At 39.8% G+C, this 12,459-nt stretch overlaps 1 protein-coding gene across 1 annotated transcript in view; it reads left to right on the top strand.

Annotated features, from left to right (window-relative positions):
* Window positions 1-12,459, top strand: part of LOC121067794 (dystonin-like) — a 301,338-nt gene that overhangs the window by 19,959 nt on the left and 268,920 nt on the right.

The following is a 12,459-nucleotide window of genomic DNA, read 5'->3' as shown; positions in this document are numbered from 1 at the left end:
TTTTTTAAGTATCATTGAATAATGTCCATCTGATTTCACTAGTTTCCACTTGTTCTTAATCTGATGTTATTTACTGTTTTTCCAATATCACAATGTACTTTACTTGTCATTTTGAGTGACCTAACACAGACATCATACAAAAATTATTCATTACCCTGCACAAGATTTGGTTAATTCCAAGTATTAGCTATTTAATCTGTAGATTACATTCATAGCTTTCTTTTGCAGACATCTGCTTGTGTTGGATTGTGTCTCTTGTGAATCACATTTAGAAGCAAATATGGCAGAGCATAATCATATCATCTTTCACCTTCGGCATTTGTATTAACATTATATTAATGTTCTCAGAACGTATGACAAATCTGAGTTACACAGTGCACACACACACGTGTTCTCTCTCAGGATAATTTGAGTGCAGCCACAATGAAGAAATGCACCGAATGTGTGAAGATGAAGCAGTGACTATTTTTTGCTTCAATACCTAAAGAATATTGAAGTTGATTTTGAAAAGAACCTGAGAGGGTTTATTGGGGGATTGATTTGGAAAGATTTTAACAAGACTTAAGTGTCTGGTCATCTTAAGCATCTTTAAACATACCTCTAGGCCCCTATTTTAAGTGCGTAGGATCTTTGCGTATATGACTGTAAATGTAAAGTCCAGACTTCTCTGAAATGAATCAAAAGCCTTCAGTGGGCATTAGGTTGACTTTAAAGGTCCCTCTTCTTGTTCCAAACATATACATGTCTACCAAGAGAGTGTTCGCATCTGTTTCTTGGACTGTTGCGTTTTATTGCTTTTCTTACAGCAAATAAATATCCACACTGATAAAGTCTTCTCTTGAAACACTTTTGCGCAAAGCCTTTATTTCCCCACTGTTCTGCTCGTTTCTGTGATCTCCTCTCTTGTTGCTTGCTCCTGATTTCCTCTTGGCTGCTTTTCCATCTCCACCCTGCAGCTCATCTGTTGCATGCTAGCAACTGCCTGTTTCTTCCGTTCCTTCTGCCCAGTTCCTAGGTATTTTAGGGTTTTGAAGGGATTTATTAAAGGCATGTTGCGGTGGGTTTCTGTATGCCAGGAAGGTTTTGACTTTACAAAGTGAAAAATATTTTTTGTTAAAACACAATGGTAAAGCGTTAAGAATTAGACTTGAGTTTTGAAGTGATTATTCCTTTTCTAATGATTTTCATCTATGCATGAGTTATTACATCTATTAAACATAGTGCAAAAGTAGTATTTAGCTGCAGTAGTGCAAATAATTATTGATGATACATGTACGTAAAAATACATAGAAATAAAAGTTATTGATGATACATGTATGTAAAAATTCATAGACATAAGTGTAGTGATAGCAGTAACTGTGCAACTCCACATTTAGAGTACCTGAATTGTCTCTTCGGTGCTAACTCTTATTCAGAAAGTTAAGGTCATTTGAATTAATTGTCCACTATGGTGGCATGATCATGCTTGTCTGGAGTATATTTACTTAAATTTATTCTTCTGTGGTTGAAAATAGCATCAAATCTATATTAATTTTCTATACACAGCTTCAAATCATCCTGCATTACTGGGCAAAGTCCTATATTATGACAGTTATTTTCTTGATAGCTGAATTGGTTCCATACAATTTTCATTTTGTCTGTATCAATTTTCATTCCCAAGGCAAATTCTTATTTAGTGAAAATGGCATGAGAACTTAAACCAAGTCTCTGCTTGATCTGAGGTGTTGAAAGAGGATCAAAGTGCACCATAAGCATGAAGCTAAGACAGCAATCTTTGTTGTAGGATGTGACTTTGTGTTCTGTTCTCTTTTTTACAATTGTATTAAAATGAAAGCAGCATAGCCAGTCTTGGAGGAGAGGAAAAAAAAAAAAAGAAAAAAGCAGCGTAGCCAATCACGTTCTTTTGATATAAAAATAGAAAATAGTGCTTACTGTCAGATTAACACCTGTCAGATATTGCTCACTGGTATGGTGGTTTGCCCTTTCTAAAATATAATTATATTTTTGTTGAAATTGCAATAGCTTCATGATAAACCTGGCTTTGCATTATATTGCTTTCAGAGTTGGTCCTTGGAGCTGAAGCTAACTTTCTACTAAATTAGAAGTGAATGAGATAAAATATTCTTCAACTGTTGTATCAAAGAAATAGAGCTGTAAAATCTTTGCTTGAAAAACATCTAATACTTTTTTTGGCACTGTTATTTTTTGCCGTGATTTATAGCAACTGGGATTTTATGTTCAATGGTGAAATTACATTACATGTATGCAGTGTAGCCTCACTGAGAAATTAAATTTTTAACTGTTCAGAATTTTTCTTTTTTAAATCCCAGTGTCTTTCCTTGCAAGATGGTAATGTAAACCCAAGCTGCTAAAATATGCTAGTTGTCTTAGTAGTACCAAAATGAGTTTTATGTAGATGATCACAAATATTAAATTCTGTACAGTAGCAGAAGGCAGGTTAAAAAAACCATTAATCAGCTATGATTTTGTTATGATGGTGTTGTTTGCACGACTAAAAATGACCAGTAATTGTCTCTCAGATGCCTAGTAATTATAAAGTCTAAATGCAGATGTTTCCTCTTCCTTCGCTGCCTCAGGAGTCAGTCTTCAGAGTTCTATTGTATAACATCCTACTGTGGCACATAAACACTGCATCTTTATATAGCAAGGGACTCCCTTATCCATTAGTATTTATATATAACATTGCACATGGGTATTATGCTAAAAGAATAGTTTGGCAAAGGCAAGTATTCAAATGTTAGGAAATGCTGGAATTAAGGCTACCCATGCAGCTTTACTTCGGTCGACTATGCATCTGCATTGTCATATAGACTTTAAATGTATGATGGCATACTGTTTTTTCACAGGATGTACTCTGTATTCATTGCAGGATGGAAGTGCTCTTAGGATGACTCTTATGTGTAGGAGTTCTACTGCAGAAGTTGTAGAGTGTGTAAATGAATAAAACAGGAGATTGCGAGAAGAGAAAGGATCTTTTATTTCTATAAAAAGCAGTGAGTGCTGCCTTGAAGAGTGAAGGATGGGCACAAGGTCACTCAGAACTTGCCAAACAACTGGCTTAAAACATTTTTTTATTCTCCATTTTCTAAGGGCACGATTTAAAGCATGTAGTTGGGTTTAGTAAAGTTCTCAAACTGCCATTCACCACTGAACTCCCCGTTTGCTGTGGTCTGTGTGTTACTGATACCTAATCCTAATAACTCCTAAAAATGAGATCCCTGATATCTCAATTCGACCTAGGTATCAAAACTGTCTTCTTGCTTTCAGTTTGTGCCCTGTGTGATGTGGAAGATCATTCATACTTACAAAGCAGTGAGATACTACTGTAGTGATGAGCCCAACAAAAAGTCTAGGAAATAATTTTTTCTTCATATTATTTGAATAGTGTGAAATAAGTTTAGGGGCTGCCCTTTACAGAGGATGACAAAACAAAATACTGAACACCTGTTTATGGAGTGAATATCACTCTTTATTTGTACTAAATAGGAGAAAAAGACTGTGGATGTAATAGCATATGACCACATCATTATGACTGTACCATGATAGGAAAAAAAAAAAAAAGGCTGAATTAAGGTTGCATGGTGAACCTTGAGTCTGGGATGCGGTAACATTTTAGTGCTTGACCTTAAAAACAGTACCTTAGCAGGAACGTTGTGTCTAATTCCTTACTGTTGAAGGAAAAATAAAAAGTAAACTTAAAAAGAAAGCTCTGTTGTGTGGCTCATCAGCAGGTTTTGACGCTTGAACTACACCACAGAAATTTCTGCTATTGGAGCTCAGGCAGAGACTGACAACGTTTCTTTTCCTCCTCATGAATCCGTACCAAAGGGATGGAGGTAATGTTCCTAGAGGAGCTCTCAGGTGGTGGAGTTAGGTGAAATCCCAGTTTTCCTACAGGCCCCTTAGGGGAACGTGCTTTTTTTGTGCACATTCTTCCCAAGCTTCTATTTTTCTATCCTGTCCCCTCCAGCCTGCTCCTGACCTGCCTCTGTCCCACCACTGGCTCCTTTCTCCTCCTTGTTCAGTCTTGCTCCTCCGTCCTTACTCCTCTGCCGACCTCAGCCCTTGTCTGTCACCTTGCCAGCCCTTGAATCACTCCTCTGTGTCACATCCTCTGCGTGTGACATCCCCAGGCTCACCTGCTCAGTCAGCTGGATGCTCAGAGGCACTTACTTGTTCAGCCAGCTCTTTGCTTTCTGTCTCTCCCTGTGGCCTCTGGCTGCATGCTCCTTGTTAGCTTCCTTGGCTCTTGTTTGCCTCTCCTCAGTTCCTACCTTCCTCGTTCCTCAGAGAACCTTGTTCAGAGCCGTTTGCTGAGGCAATATCAGTTTCACGCCAGCACATCAGATCCTGAGCTCTCCCTCGTCCCTTCTCTCCAGCATTGTTGGTTACTTGTCCCAGCTGTTGTCTCACGTCTCCGTTTCTCCTCTAGTCTTTATCCAGCCTGTTTGCCCTTGAACACTTTTTCTCTTCAGCTCCAGCTCCTAGACTTCATTTCTGGAGTCAGCCAGTCTCAGTGTTTGTCCCTCAGGCTGTCAATGCTGGTGTATTTCTCCAGCCCTTTCCTCCAGCATGCTGGTTCCGGTGTTTGTCCTCCCTGCGCTCAGATCATACGGCTTCTTCCTCTTGCTGCCTGAGCACGGCTGAGCAAATCACCGGGAGCATAAAAGAAACAGCCTCCCGCCTGTCAGGTCTGCTGCCTGCCCTCCCTTGCTCTCCGTGCTTCTTGCTCACACTGCCATCAGCCTGCAACCGCAGCAGGCAGCTGTTAGATGGAGAGATCAGTTCTGTCTCCATATCTCCAGGCTGGAAGGATCCCGTTCAGCTCCTCAGCGAGGATGGTAGGTGTCCTGACATCAGAGGGAAGGGCTGCGAGGGTGGACTTTGCTTGGTGGTCAGGCCGTGATGGTGGGGCATTGGCCCGGCGGCTGTAGGAGTCTTCAGAGTCTTTGTTCAGTGAGTGCCAACCTGAAGAGATTTTAGCTGTATAGATAAATTTAAATGTTAAATTTGGCAATTTGGCCTTGCTTTTCTTTTCTTTTTCTTTTTTTTTTTTTAAGTTCTGGTAAAATCACACTGGTAGTCACCTGAGCCCTAGGAATAGTGAAACTTAACATTGCAGAGAAGGCCTACTAGATGACAGGGACAAGCAGATAAGAGATTAAAAGAAGTTGACTTGCTCAGCAAAAACAAAAAACACTGAGAGGAGGTACAGCGCAGGCTACAAATGCATAGGGAAGCAAAAAAGAGATTTAAGCAAATGAACACTGTTGTCACAAAAACTAAAGACCAGGTATGAATTTCAGGGGGCAACTGAAAGAAAATTACATCTAATCAAGAGAACAGTAAGTTCTGGATCAGCTTTCTAGTCAGAGAAGTGAGATCAAACCCAAACTTTCAAGAGCTTTACTTTATACTCCCTGATGCCAAGGCTAGCAGATGATATTTATATTTTAAAGACTTAGCACTGGCAAATTTAGACAAGCCTTTAAGAAGGAGGACAAAAGGTCTGTGTCTAGCATGAAGAATATTGAGATTTGAAATCTGTTCCGAAGCCCAGAGTCCTCAGAAAACCTCCTGGATATTTTCATCAGTCCTGCTCTCAGGCTTCTGAGTCAGCCTTTGAAAATTTTGGGGAAAATCCAGCTTTGGGCAAGGAATGTTTTCAACCAAACATAAGATGAGGCAACTGAAAATTGATTTTACAAGAGAAAACAAGTTGATAATTATTAACAGTATTACTACTGTTATGTAATATAAGAACTTATATTTTCAAATAGTTAAATGTTGATTGAATGCTGTTACGAAACTGTTTTAAAACACTGGATTAAAACAGCTTAAAAAGAACAAATGAATGTTTAATCCTAAGAGGAGGGTAACCTATCAGTCAGGAATTTTAACATTCATGACTAAAAGCAGAATATGAATACTATTATTTTAGATTTTCATTATGTCATTTTAAAAAAAAAAATCTTCTAAGCCTTCCTTTTTTTTTCCCTTGAAACAACCTGTGCCCATCAGAGATTCTAAAATCATTTAAAACTTTAATTTGCTTTTTTTTCTGTCCATAGTGCTTTCATACTCCGATCCACCTTTTACAGCTGGAGTAATTTGTTTTTTATTAAAGTGTCATATATATAATCTACAGTGAAAAGTATAGAAGGCTGAGAAGAGCATTTGAGGCTAGGTGATTTGTTATTCCAGACTCTTCGTCTGTTGCACGATCAGTCTTGTGGGCTTAGTAAGCAGATAAAATTACGTGTGCCCTCCTCAGACCATAAGCTTATCTGTCACTTTATTCTCTTTTGTCTCTGGCAGACTAGGAGAATCTGAATGAATGCAAGATAGATATAATTGTAAGTTAATACAAAGTTTATTTTTAGAAAATGAGAGGGGTTTTTTGCAACAGCTGTGTACAGCAGTCATCTACGGTATATGCATTTCTTCTACAAAAATAATTCACATGAGACTGAATTTTGAGGCTGTGAAATTGCGACATTGTAGGTACTTCCCATATTAATATCTATGAAGCACTGATTTTGAAAAGATAATTTTAATGGGAGTAACACTCCTGTCTTGCTGATGGTTTTAGCGTAAAACTCAACTAAAATACCTATTCCACGTGCTTCCCAGATGCTCAGAGCTCTAAATATTTCTTTCCCATCTGCAAAATCTTCAGTACCTTTCAGTACCTAATTCTATAATGTAGATACACTATTTTGGGACTAAATTCTGCAATTCATATTGAAAAATTGAGTAGAGAATTGGATGAGAAATAGGGGAATGAATTAAATATGGAATACATCAAGACTGTCTTGCTGATGGTATTATTAATTTTCAAGCTACATTCAGAAAGAATCCAGACTTTCATTAGCACGGTTTTACTAAACAGTGCTTCAGGAGAACTGGGCTTTGGCACAAAGCGGCTACTTTCGGCTGAATATATTTGGCTCCACTTGTGTACAGATCTTCTTACTTAGAATGAAGTATGCCTTGCTTTCCAATCTATTAATTTGAAAAAGAAAAGAAACCAGCAAACAAAAAAACAACAAGCAGGTTTTCCCTGCACAGCAACATACTTTAAACTCCAGAGAGTTTACTCAGAGAAAAGTTTCTGCTTTACTTTTCTCTTAGCCCATTGTCAGTGGTAGAAATTGCTGAGACCTGTGGAGATTACCGTGGCAGTATGTGAACCCTCAGCTCATCTCACTGTTAGCAGGGAATTACAAATGTGGAGCATCTCTCAACTTGTTGCTCCTGAAAGAGATCACCAATACCTGAAGTAAACGGAACAGAAACTCTACTCTCTGTGGTGTAATATTCACTAATTTATTGTTATTTTGTTAAGTTACAGAAGACAGTATCACTTCAGACCATAAGTACTTGATATCTAGTGTATCCCTGTAGTAGAGAGAAGTGATACACAAGCTGCATTGTGGTTTCTTTTGCCTCCATTGCACATGTCTCATCCAGCGACTACCTCAGTATCTTATCCAGTTATTACTTAAAGCAGACTGCATAAGCAGTTGTGGGAGCAGGGATCATAACCCAGCACTTTCCTCTTCCCGCAGAGAGCCTTGATGGCTCTGACGCAGATCGCTGCACTCTTCTCTTTCTCTTTCTGGGCCAAGAAGTCTTGAACTCTTGAACGAGGTACTGTGTTGTCCTGGGTGAGCACATTTTTCTGACTACTTAGTTCTGACCAAAAAACTCAGTTTTGCATCACTTGAGTTTTCGATGGTTATCCAATTAGCTTGAAGTTAGAAAAATGTGTTTTAATATCCAAGTACGTATGTGGATCTAGTCCTTTATGCACCGTGGAATTTCATGTCCTTGAATAACACACTTATTTTCTTCTTGCCTCCTTAATTTTTTTTTCAAAGTGGGGGAATGGTAGAAATTGACTGACAAGCATCTAGAAAAGAACCCCTCTCTTTTTGAAAGCCTATGAAAGTATCAGGATTTCCTTTTATAAATACAATCACAGGCTCAAAATACATGTTATGCATATGATAGAATAAACACTGAATGCTTATTTCCGTCTCCTCTTGCCTTTAAGAAAGACAGACAATGTAAATTATCTCTACAAAGCAATAATTTGTCTTCATGAAAAACCTAACTGTTCACTAAGGTAGTTTAACAGAGAACCAGACCTTTGATGCTTAGGAGGTTGGTATTTAGAGTATTTGCCCTCCACTTTTCTACTTTATAACTTTATATACAAAGCCAGAAACTAGTTATGTTTGCACATCCTGGTAGTGTAGGCACTTTCAAACATGGATGTCCTCTTAAATGACTGGCACAGAACTAGAAGGAAAATACTTATTAAATACAACTGAGTCCCCACTGGTGGCTTTTCTTTCTCTTTCTCTCTTCCTTTCTTTCTCTGTCAGCATAGTTGGTTTTACATTGCCCTTGTTTGTACTTTCATTTCTGTGTCTGTTTTGAATTTTGATAATTTCTGACAACTTACAGTCCCAAGGGGCTTGCATAGCCTGATTACATACATTGGATGTTTTGTATTCTGCGTGGCATTATCATCTAATCAGGTTAAACTGGTAAAGATTTACTAATGGGAACATTCAGTTGCCCTAGATTTTGTCTTAAATTTACTAAGTAATTTCACTTTAAAAGTTGATCCACTTTAATATCATTCAATCTGGGATGTTAAAAGACAAAAATAGCATGTTATACTCAACTGATATCTAAGTTATTCTAAATTAGGAGGAATTTTGTTGAAACACATTCAGTAAAACCATGTTTCTTTATGTTCATGTTTACTCATTGTCCACAATGAGCATGATGAAGGAAACGAAAATGTATTCCTGGAATTCTGAGATAGTTTAGTATGAATGAAGTACAAATAACTCTTAACTAAACTGAGAATTTAATCTCAGTCAGAAACACGAAGCAATGTTGATCTGTACTTCCCAACAGCTTCCAAAAAACAGCCTGAAAGGACCCACTGCAGTGGAAATCCTTCTTAAAGATAAGATGGGAAAGTACAGCATACCTATAACTCCTACTGCTTTATCAGAATTCAGCTGGCAGCGCAATCTCCAACGTCATAAAGATGGAGAACATTTCCAATATGATTCAGTATCAGCCTCTTAGCTGCTTTTGCCAGCTCGATTGCTTGACAGAATTCAAAAACTGCTAAAGTAAATCTCTGCTACTGTTTCCCCCTTGAGGAATGACAGTGCAAATCCCACTGGTGTTCTGGAGGGTATCAGATCCTGTAGGTGTGGCTTCTCCGGTACATGGTGCTGTGTGTTAGCTTACACTGCTTTCCAGCTGCACCATCTTTCACGTGTTTTCCACTTGATCATCTGCAGTGCCTTACCTACAACAAACGATCCTTCTTTCCCTCCTCAAAGGAAAATCACGACTTGATACATCGCCAAATCCCTTTTACAAGAAGCATACTGACGCTTCTTTGAAATCATCCCCATTACTGGAAACTGCCATGCTTTTATAGCACAGTAGCAGGCCTGACTCTCAGCTGCTGCAAGTCACCTGATTTCAGAGAAAAACCGAGATACTGGCAGCAACGAATGCTGCTCTCCTGAATGCTGTCTGGCCCCAGCCGCTCTGCCTCCTGAAACACAGCAGCGAGGACTCCGCGTGCATTTTGCACCCCCCTGTGGCCCTAACGGTGAGGCGATGCATTAAATTTAATCCTGTACTTCTAATGCGGACAAAACTCATCTTAGATTTGCTTATGTATGACCAACAGGCTTCAATGCACAAGCTGTTAGATGCATAAATATTATGCAAATTCACTAGTTCCCCCTGACCAACAACGGAGGCTACAGATAAATCCTTAGTCTAATGAGCAGAAGGAATGCATAATCGGAGGCATAGAATAAGCAGCTATAGCAGCTGGAGTGTGACCCTACGGGCCTTCCAGCTAAGCAGGGTCAAGCCCTGACCCTTGTTAAGTCTCAGGGTAGGCTAAGTAAGGATGTGCCTGATCAATATTTTGGTGGTTATAAAAGACACTTCACCCGTGACCAAAAAATGCACCGTGTATTACTAACAGTTATGTTTTCCCCTTGCATACAGCGATGTGCTTTATAGAAAAATAACAGAAGCGCCTTACATATTTTGATTTTAACACAATATGACCAGTTTTTTTCTTGTTCAATCCTAATTAGCCAGGAACCCTTTTCAGGATATCACAGGTTTTCTGATTTTTTTTTTTTTAATTGGTGAACATGTTGCTGTAATCATGGAATGCTTATTCAGGTCTTACTGCTATGGCATGGAAGACGTGTTTGCTAGAAACAAACAATCCAGCAGAAGGACTGTTAAGCATGTTTTGAACAGCGGCTGTGCAAAAGAGAATAATTACAGACTTCTTATCAAAGCTATAAATTTACTCAAGCAAAGCTAAGCAGTTGTTCAACTTCATTATAAACGTCTTTGTAATAGCAAAGTCCAGATTCTTAAAAATACTCAGGTGTTCAATAGCTCTGTGTATGCATTACTCAGAAATATCTCCATGCTGAGTAAAAAATTTAGACTGTAATTAAGTTAAAAGTTGGCATTACCGTGGCTTCTTAGATGAAAGTTTGCCAGACCTCCCTATTATGAAAAATTTCTTTCCAAGAATCCTACCTTTTTTTTCAGAAAATGAGGTAACATGATTCCTGAAGAGTTAGTAAGCTAAACTGGGTTTTGTTCATTAGTTTTGTTAGTGCGTGCATTAAGTAAGGTTGAAGGACAACTTAAAAGAGCAGAGCTAATTGGAACGCACATGGATGCCAAAGACTGTTCTACCTTTGCCTGCTGAGTTTAATTTCTCAAAAATGTGGGAGCAGGGTCTTGTCACAGAGCTTATCTTCCAGTATTGCAGCACAGCTGACCAGAAGGACAATCTCCTTTTTCCTAAAATTGACCTCTCAATAGAGGGTGTGGCACGTTCAGTGGTACGTATGGAACCGTCCCTTGACAGTGCTTTTGGTTTCTAAGGGTAGAAAGAGCTTTAAAATTGGTTATTTAAACAAACAAGAATGACTATTAAGGTCTCCTTTGAGAAAAGGGATACTTACTGGATAAAAATTAACATGTTCTTTTAAAAGTAAACATAGGGTTGAGATTTCTTTCTCTGAAGCTTCAGTAACAACTGGTATTTTACTTTGTCCTTGTATGTTCCCAGCCGCTATCTAAATACTAACAAAGTATCACTCCAGAACCCTCCCAACACCATGTCTGGGCTCTTTATAGTTTTCATGTTAAAAGCTAGAAATGTGAAGACATTGCAGGGCAAAATCTGTCTCCGTCTTCATGTGTGACCCAAAAATACTGAGTATTACTGAGCAGCCAAGAGAAGGATGCTCAGCGCTGGGATTAAAGGGAACACTTTCTCTTTCATTGTAAAATCTGGAGCTATGGCCAGGTGCCAGGAAACCTCATCTGTGCCAAAGCACATCGCAGGCCCCGTTACGCCAGCGGCAGAGCCAGCTGCCCTCCCTGCCCCACAGCGGGCTGCCGGCAAGACACCTGCCTGTGACCCTCACAATTTATGAGATTCGATGAAGAGTTTTACCTTCCTGTATAAACTGGCAGCAAAATGTTTCTGGCTCCTTGAACTAATTGCAAAGATAGTTGGGGCTGGGATCAGGCATCTCGTGTTCCTGTTTATCTGTGCTACCTGTTTTCCCTTTGTCACCGTACAGAATGGAAATTTAGCTGTTGTCTTTATGCATCCCTTCCCTGCCTCCCTCCCCTCTGAACTTTACCATCAAGCACTGTAAAAAGAGAAAAAAGGATTAGCGTGGAGATGAATGACATGGGGAGGAGCACCCAGTGATAAGGGAGACCCTCTTATTCAGCAGATTATTTACCAGTATATCACGGGCAGTTTTCTGCGCAGCATAGCGTGCACCATGTTGTATCTCTGGGTTATGCAATTTTTCTAAGGGTGAAATACCCCCAGGGTAACCAGAAAGATTCATGTGTCCATCCCATGAAAAGCAGCAGTGGATCTGTTCAGACGGCAACAGTAAATTTTACCAGATCCTAGTCACAACACAATTTCTTCTGTAATTTTAAGGTGCCCTCACCCCCCCCCCAAAAAAGGGCTACGCTACAAGGGAAGCCTTAAAATCCTAGCACCTTTAGTGTTAAAAAAAAAAAAAAATCTGGAGCCCAGATGGGTTGGAGGAGGGCAAAAACTGCTAAAACCGAGTGCCGTGAGGTGTGCACCCCTGCGGGCAGCCCCCAGCCCCCAGCGTCCCGCCCAGCGCAGCACCAGGGAGGTGCTGAGGGCCCGCGGAGCTGCCTGGAGGCGCGGGTGCGCAGCCCTCCCTCGTCCTGGCGGGGGAGCCAGACGCTGCCGATTCGCAGCCCGGAAGGTTTTTTTTTTCTGTTGTTGTCGCTGCTGCTGGCTTCATTGTGAGGGAAGCCGGAGGACCGCTGGCCAGCCGGTCGCCC

The sequence above is a fragment of the Cygnus olor genome, chromosome 3 (genome assembly GCF_009769625.2).
Source record: "Cygnus olor isolate bCygOlo1 chromosome 3, bCygOlo1.pri.v2, whole genome shotgun sequence".
NCBI classification, from domain to species: domain Eukaryota; kingdom Metazoa; phylum Chordata; class Aves; order Anseriformes; family Anatidae; genus Cygnus; species Cygnus olor.
This window is presented reverse-complemented; position numbering and strand designations above follow the sequence as displayed.